An 8953-nucleotide genomic window follows, 5' to 3' on the forward strand; every position below is an offset into this window, starting at 1 on the left:
AAAACCAGAATGAACTTGCAGAAATGAAACACAAGCAACTGGTCACATAAAGAAAAGTTGTTGGCCTTGAAATTAGGAAAACCTGGCATTTCATGCATTATCTACTGTAAGAGCTACAAACCATCTTGGAAATCCACTCAATAAAATCAATAAGCTAACCTTTTGCCCAGTGCATTTCAGAAAACATCATCAAGGCTGCATTCAGGGTAATCAAGGCAAAAGGATGAACTTTTCTTTTAATCCACCAAACAAGGATTGAGGTTACCTTATGATTTCAGAACCTGCATAAAAAAGGCTTAAGTGCTTATGCTGACATATCACTTACTAGACAATGTGTGAGGAAGCATTGAAAAGGCAAACAAAATGTTAGAATTTGTAGCTTAAAGAGCAGAAATGTAATCAAGGAATGTTACTTTAAAATTGAACAATGCACTATGCACCAGTTAGAGCTCATTAAGAGTACTGTGTACAATGTTGGTAAACCCGATATAGAAAAGATATTGCTGCTCTGGAATCAGTCCAGAAGAAAAGGAATCAGATACTTCCTGGAGCTTCGAGAATGCCTTACAGTCACAGGCTGAAGAAACTGAACCTTTTTAATTTTGTATAGAGTAGACAAAGAGGGGGCCTTACCTAATGCAGGGATTCAAAATTCTCGAAGGTACTGACAAGGTCAGCACAGCAGATTCCTTCAAAATGAAGTGTGAAACATGAAACAGAGGTCACAAAGTGGGAAGTTCATTTAAAAATGGGAACAGGAGGCACTTATTTATTCAAACGGTTGTGGGGGCATGGAACAAGATACCCAGCCATGTTGTTGTAGCTGATACCTTTAAACCCCTGGATTAATCATCTACTAACTACCAAATGAGCTAGATGAGTCTATTGGGCTCCTCTCAATTTTAGCTGTTCTTATGATCGTAAAGGACTTCAGAATCACTGAGGTTCTGACACAATTAAATCCACTGGTCTATGCAAGCTACAGGACTGCACCATCTCCTACAACCATCTAATGCCTCCTCAAGGGTCCCCTGTGTGGGTGTTCCAAGAATACATGGTTGTGTTGCTTTAACTTACTGTATGCATCTTTTTTCCATTAAACTTCAAAGCAAGGATAACGGAAAGTCCTTGGTTCTTTTATAGATTATTCTTTCCTTCCTTCTGCCATCAAAAAGGACAGAAAGGACAAAATCTACAATCTTGTTTTAGAAAACCAGAAATAGTAGTTATCAAAACTATTGCAGCTACAGTATTACTCTTAAAACTCTCAAACTTCATCAATATGTTGATGGCCCAGACGTTTACTTGGTTGCACTTGATACATGACTACCATCCTGGATAATCAATTCTTGTTCTACAGCCAAAATCTGGCAGATTTCTTTTGAAACACAACAGAATTATTTTTTTCTTAGTTTTGTGCTTTTTTTACTATTTACGAGGACTGATATTGGCCAATCAAAATCCACTGTAAAAATAATTTGCCCATGCCTTTATAAATTTCCAGACATTGATAATATATACTGTATGTAGACCTACAAATAGCACTGTTGGTTCACATGGAATGACCACGTACGGATTCTGTGTGGTTTCGAGAGATTTTAAATACTCTTCTTATCATGAACATTTAGTACATTTGCAAAACCTCATTTACATTACTCCCTCCTTCCAAGACTGATTCTTTTTAAGGAAAAATGTTACATTTTGCTCTTAAATGACAGCTCCTCAGTAACCCTTTGACTGATGTGATTCTTGACCTGTGTTATCATTGTACTGTCTTCTATCAAAGCAAATAAGGAAAGGTTGTTAATAAAGTTATTTCATTTCCACTAAAAAAAAATTGTAGACATGGAATTTCACAGAGCAATGGAAGTGCAAAGCTTCCACGAATGAATGAAGCTTATATTTAGCATGGCAGCCATATCATACTTCATGGTTTTTTTTTTCATTTTTTCCAAGATTGCAGGACAGGTGAATTTTGGAATCATGATAATTTTCAGAGTGTAATTGAAGTTCTTGAAGTCAGCCCAACAAGTAACAATGGCCACTGTTATGTTCTTAGCGTTCCAGAGTTTTCGACAGTTGCCATTATAGTACTACAGCGTGTTCAATTTATGTTTCCACTGGTTGCCATAGTGAGAGGAGTCCAAGAGTAATAGAGTCTGTATAATGTGCTTGCAGTTGCATAGCATTCACTCGTTTAATACATTGTTATTTTTAGATCTCTCACATCTTCTCCTGTACACAACAGCTATGAATCTGTAAAAATATTTCCCTTTTAAAACTTGATATGTAAATAAACATATACTAAATAGACTAATAAAACATATAAAGACATATGATAAGATATAAGACATATAAAACATAGACTAAATACACCTTTTTGGATTGCTTGAGTTTGAATAAGCTGTTAATGTAAATGGCCTATAGGTGGCACCATGATAGGAAAGCAAAAGATTGTCACATGCAAAAGTGGAGGAAGTGTTAGGGGGGTTAGCCTGAACTTTAGCTACTCGAAACTATTAGCTTCAGTTATCGCTGTATGATCAATGCCTTTAATTTTAAACCACTCTATGGTTTATTCATACCATTTCTAATATATTACAGTTCAGCAATTATTTTTAATATAAGTCACCTTATTTAAAAGACCTCAAATAAATTAAATTATAGTGAAGCTAGAGGCCCCACCTAATGCAAACCATCCAAGCGATACTCAAATGTCCTGAAACTCCTTGATTACAATGAATGCATTGATTACAGCTGGATGAAAATATGCTGACCTGGTGTATTGCAGCGGTTGTCAGTGAGATTTACAGTCCAGGAGGTTTCCCTGCTTTGTGCAAAGCCTCAGTTGCTAAAGATTTGTAAAGAAATCTGTCCAATTCATCAAACATAAATCTACAGTATGTGATGGTATATGATGTGACTATCTAAAGCAGTACATCATGAGACACACAGAGATGCTGTTTTTAAAAATAAAAAAGACATATCAGATGGTTGTAAACTATACACATTCTTTAACTAAGCAGGTAAAAAATATATAGAAAATCTGCAGATCCATGGTTCTCCGGTAATGAACTTTGCTACCACTGGTGAATTACAAGGAAACAGACAAGCCCTTAATGTTAATTCACTGGAATAATGGCTTAACAAGTTTTTTTTAAAAAAAAAAAAAACAGGACACTGACAGTCTTCTGTTGTGGTTCACATCTCTGTTAATCAGATAGTTGAGATGGGCACCAAGTGTACTGAGTGAGTAGTTGCCCTAACAGTCACAGTCTTTTAATTTCTTGTTTGTTTATGAAACATTTAAAATATCAAGGGGAAAAATCATTTTTGAATGCCAAGAAAACATTAATGTAACTATCATTAGACCCCAGCCAGTTCAGTGCTCAAAACATTGATTGATAAGTTACTCCCACGGCACAACACAGAAAGTACCTCCATTAGTTGACTAATGTGCTAATGTGCTGAGCTACTGATCTTTTACTTCTGCATTTAAAATTCCCGTTTTGCAAATGTCTTGCCAGTATGCTATCATTATGATGCAATTTAAAACTCTTGTGAGGTCTCTAAAGTAATCATTTGGAACATAATTCTGATAATGAAAGGAATGCCTTTTAGAAAAAACTGTTTGGCAGAGGCATTTAGTGTAGCTCAGGCACTTAAGGTGTTTGATTAATGGGCTAAAAATCCTGCTCTTTTTATACTTACAGAATAAATACTGTATACACAAATGCTTACACCATTTTTTTTATCACTGGGACTATATACAGTTGTAATATTATGAAGTATTCTAATATGCCTCAACTGTATTGTGTGTATTCATCTAATCCTGCTGTTATTGAGAAAAAGACACTCAAGTGATTTACCTTTATGAATCACTAATGACATTAATGCATGCAACCTACTTCATTTTCAAGTGATAATCAGTGCTAATACAGACAAAATCCCTGAAAACACTTTAGAGCTTGCAAGGGCCATTTAAAAATATTTTGTTAATGAAAAGTTTTGACAAAGTATTAAAAAACTGACATAAATGCAATAATAACTAACCTCTACTGTGCATTAATTGCATAGTGACAAAACCAGTACTAATCCTGATTATTTCTGGAACCTGGGAAAAGTCATGTTCTTCCCACCCAATGCACTCTGAACAGGACTAGAGCACCAAATTCTCATAATGCTTGTCCCTTTAGTAACTCACCACAATTTACTTTAAGACTTTACTCCATTGTCAACTATTCACCAATTCAGACACCAAAACACACAGACTCAATACAGACACCAATAGTACACTGCAGTACAGAAACCCATAGCTCAGTACAGATGCTACACACAGCTCAATACAAATGCCTTACGTGCAGTGCAGACTCACACAGCTGAGTACAGACACACACAGCTCAGTACAGATACTGTACCTCCACTGCAGTACAGAGACACACATCTCAATATAGACACCTAAAGACCATCACAGCTCAGTACAGACAGACACTGCAGTATAGACACACACAGCTCAGTACAGATACCTACACTGCAGTATAGACACACACACAAGCTTAGTACAGACATGAATACTGCAGTACAGACAATCACAGCTCAGTACAGACACACACAGCTCAGTACAGATACATCCACTGCAGTACACACATCTCAGTATAGACACCTACAGTACAGACACTCACAGCTCAGTACAGATACATCCACTGCAGTACACACATCTCAGTATAGACACCTACAGACACTCACAGCTCAGTACAGACAGACACTGCTCAATGCAGACACACATATAACAATACACATACTTGTAACAATACAGATAAAGTAGAGGTATTACTATATAAAAAAATAGTATTATATTATGAAAATAATGACACTAGGTTCGTTTGACATCTCAGTGTGAGCTCATTGTATTGTATTCTGTTGCCAATAGTCTCAATAGTCACATCTAATGACAGTTTTACATCCTGTGGTTTCAAATGACTGCTGTACTGTTATCAGAGGGGCTGGTTCATTCTCATTTATACTTGTGAAGAACTAATGTTTTGCAAGCTTTCATGTAATTTCTTTTTAATTTTCATTTAATTTAACTATTTTTTGTTCTTCTGCCCCACTTGGATCATTTTGTTTCATTGTTTTTGGCTCCTGACTAACTCTACCTACAGTAGGTATGCTATAACATAATTGCGAGCAATACTGATGATGTGTGTGCATCGTGTTTAAAAAAACCCTTCCACTGACCAATAGCCCTAGTGAGATTGCTCATGTATGGGAGTCATTAAAAATACTACCTATGAGTGCAAGTGGAATAGCTAATGTGCAAAAGGCAGGCAAGCTTTTGAAAACTAGTTGTTGCTGGATTTTTTTTGCTCTCAGACAAAAATGGACATATTGCAGACGAAAACTACCTGTCGGGACGGCCCTGCAGTAGGGGGCCTTAGGCAATTTCTGTCTAGGCAAGACTGTAAGCAAGACATTCCCTGCTCAAAGCAAAACCCAGCCTCTACCTTAATCCTAGGGTTAGGAGTATGTAATAATTTTTATAACTATTTGAAACACCCTTGCAGTTTTTCCCAACAGCTAAGACACATTTCCTCAAATGAGGCTTCATTTTCCCAAACCTATAAACACAAAACCAAAAACACACACTGATCTGTACAAACCTCAAACTTATATGACCAAATCAAACACTCTACTCAAAAACGTGTTATCTTCGATCCAAATCAAACTTTACCTTCAGATGGCACACGAAAGCTATCAAATACACAGACCCCACTGAATACCTATTACACACTGGTGAGATCTATTCAAAACACTACTAGAAAAATCTGTTACTGCAATGAATCAGAAACCATATGTTTTTTTTCAGAACAACCTCTAAACATTTTAAACTTTGCAACATCATGCTACTGTAATCTACATACATTACAGTTTTTCCTGATTGGATATGCACATTTCTCAGAATACAACACCAGTTTTCCAAAACTATATACACAAAGCCCATTTTCAAATACCACATTCTCAAAACCTTAAACACACGAGGAAAAACTCACTACTAGCTATAAAACTCTACACACAGCCCTCAAAACCAAATAATTCAGTCAGAATTATACACACATACAGCATATTCGTAGCTCACACTGAGCACTGAATAAGACATTGTGCTGCAAAACACAAAACTCTCTCATCGAAATTAAATATGAATGAAAAAAAAACAAAACCAGCTACTACAGAATAACCTCAGCTTATTTACATTTCAAAATCACAGAATCACGTACAGTAGTTTGATCACCAGCCCCCAAAAAATAGAATGACGGATCCATCCTTGACAAGCCTCTGATATCATCCCAGGCTGCATGCATTGCCTCAAGAAGGGTCACCTGTTGGTGTGGGTTCCAATCATATACGGTACCTTCCATCGCCAACTGGAAAAAAATTCTTCAATTTGATTGAGGAATGGGGAGTAGGGTGGAAGGAAGATCATTTGTACTGCATGTGTGGGTGGGTGGTGAACCATTCTGTTACGATGCATAGTTCACGACCATATGCAGACGGTATAATCCGGAAGTGGAAAAGGACAACAGGGAAGAAACGACGAGGATCAGGGCAGGGTGACGAACAGGGGGGCGTGACGATAGTGCTCGGGGGGCGTGGCCATAGTAAACAAGTCCAAGGCCCATGGCAAACAAGTCCAAGGGAGTCCAAGGGGAAATCCTGGGCGATGTCCAAGGTAGATCCATCCGCGACGAAAACAAGACACAGTTAAAAACTGGAACGGGATCCGTTACAGGAACAGGGAATAAAAACAGGATGACGAGGCCAGGCGCTCTGAACCCCGGACTCAGCAGGGTCAGGATGCCGATAGGAGGCCTATGCTCTCAAGCTGTGGACGTAGGGCGACTTGGTGGTAGGCGGGCCTCTGGGCGTCCGTCTTCCAATGCAGAGCCAGGAGTAGCAAGAGCACCCGGCTTAAATAAGGAGGGGCAGGATTGGACAGGTGCACATAATCAACCAAAATGTGAAAGAGCCGGAGCGCCCTTAAGAGGAGGGATTACGATCGTGACACATTCTTGAATGACCCTTGCATGGTGGAAGCTGACATTATCCCATATTATAGCATATAGCTATACCACACGGACCACACTATAGCAGGTAGTGTGGTCCGTGGTCCTATGCTGTCTCACCGGGGGTGGGAATAAAAGATCATACAATGCATTGAGGAATTCCAGAAGAAGTGCTGTGTTGTGTGGGCCAATTGTGACATGGCGATGGCTGACCCCTTGAAGACTGATAGCAGCACACATGGTTACGTTCTCCCCACCTTTGGCCAGGGACCTCAACTGTTGCTCTGTGTCCTATGATGTTCCTTCCTCTATGACGCCTTTTGGACACATTGAACCTTTCCTCACCAGCATAGACATATTCGACTTGGTCAGCATTTGCATCAAGCTTAAGTATTCTCTGGATGAAGACATGACCATGTAAGAATCACAAAATAGTGAATATGTAAAGTATTGTAAAATGATAAACTCACTTGTACATACCCGTATCGCATTTCTTTCACACGATCAGAGTTCCTCTCAAACGGAACTCGATCTATTTGCTTCATGCTCACCCTGTGTCTTCTCAGCACACGATCAATAGTGGATATGGCAACATTCCTTATGTTATTGAATATAACTTTGTCCTCTATGCTGCATGTTTGGATTTCTCTAAGACTAATGCTATTATTTACCGACACCATATTGACAATTTCAGCTTCTTGTTCTTGATTCTAGAGGCGATTTCTCCCACCATTAGATGGTCTTCTCTGAATTCTGCAATGGAGATTTTGGGCACACTGTGTCTTCCAGACAAGGTTTAAAAGTGATAATATCACCCCGGTTGCCATGGGTGTTACGGATTCGGTAAGAGAAACCGAAACAAGTGAGTGAACCCACTTGCAGGAGCTGATAAAGCCTAGCCGTGATCCAAAGAAAGCCGTAGTCGAAGAAACAAGCCGAGAGTCCAGGGGAAGCCAGAGATCCAAATAGGGAACGAGTTACCGAAGCCAAAGCGTGATCCGAAAAACCGTCGTCAAAGGGGGAAAAACCGTAATCCGAAAACCAAGAATGACACAAAACAGAAGAAGGAGTAGCGCAACTAGGAAGCTCGAAAGGAAAACCAATACTGAGCGAGGAGGTAGGAAAAGACAGGTGTTTAAGTACAGGATGAGACGGGGGTGTGGTGGTGAATAAGAAAACTGATAGGTAAACTGATGGAGTAAGGCTACGGCTTCTTCTGCCTCTTCCGTTGCCGGGAGGCAGGGATCGTAATAATGGGAGGATAATTATACATGAGCAAATAGCTGGTAATACCAGTGGACTAAAGGTATTTATGCCTCTCCCTGAGTTAATAAACCAGATAAGATTGGCAGAGGTACAGTAGGAACTGCCACCCAACACATGAACAAAAGTCAGTGTGTTTTAAGACATGTTGGAGATTTGTCCTGGAAAGACAGAGAGAGAAGGTGCTTTCAAGTTCAGCTAGAGCTCAGAAAATCTAAGATCTCTACTGTTTCCATACAGTCTTATGTCTTATGTTTTATGTGTTTAAATCAGAAAAGTATAATCAGGACTTATTGCACAACCTTTGATTACATCAGTGCATTGCCTTTTTTATCTGCAAAGGTGTAATGGAGCTTAGAGTGCTGAGCACATTACAGAAGGGTCATCACACCCTCTGCTTAATCCAGACCTCTACTGCACCAGAGGACCTGGTCTTTTGGTGCGGCTGAGTTATCTACTGTCTAGGGAGTAATGTTATGTGCCCACAAGCAACTGACATTGAATCCCAGCAGGAAGAGGCACAGCTACAGACACCAAAATGGCCTCTCTGACTTGATCATAGTGCAGAGATACCCTGGTGTGCTGAAAACATTTTTCCCTGACATTGTCTGTAAATATATGGATATCTA

General features: G+C 39.1%; 1 pseudogene; it reads right to left on the reverse strand.

Annotated features, from left to right (window-relative positions):
• Positions 1 to 6598: 6598 nt before the first annotated feature.
• LOC148840704 (uncharacterized) lies at positions 6599 to 7888 on the reverse strand (annotated as a pseudogene).
• Between the last annotated feature and the right edge of the window lie 1065 nt (positions 7889 to 8953).

Source organism: Atractosteus spatula, chromosome 1, assembly GCF_055471065.1.
Source record: "Atractosteus spatula isolate fAtrSpa1 chromosome 1, fAtrSpa1.hap1, whole genome shotgun sequence".
Taxonomy (NCBI): domain Eukaryota; kingdom Metazoa; phylum Chordata; class Actinopteri; order Semionotiformes; family Lepisosteidae; genus Atractosteus; species Atractosteus spatula.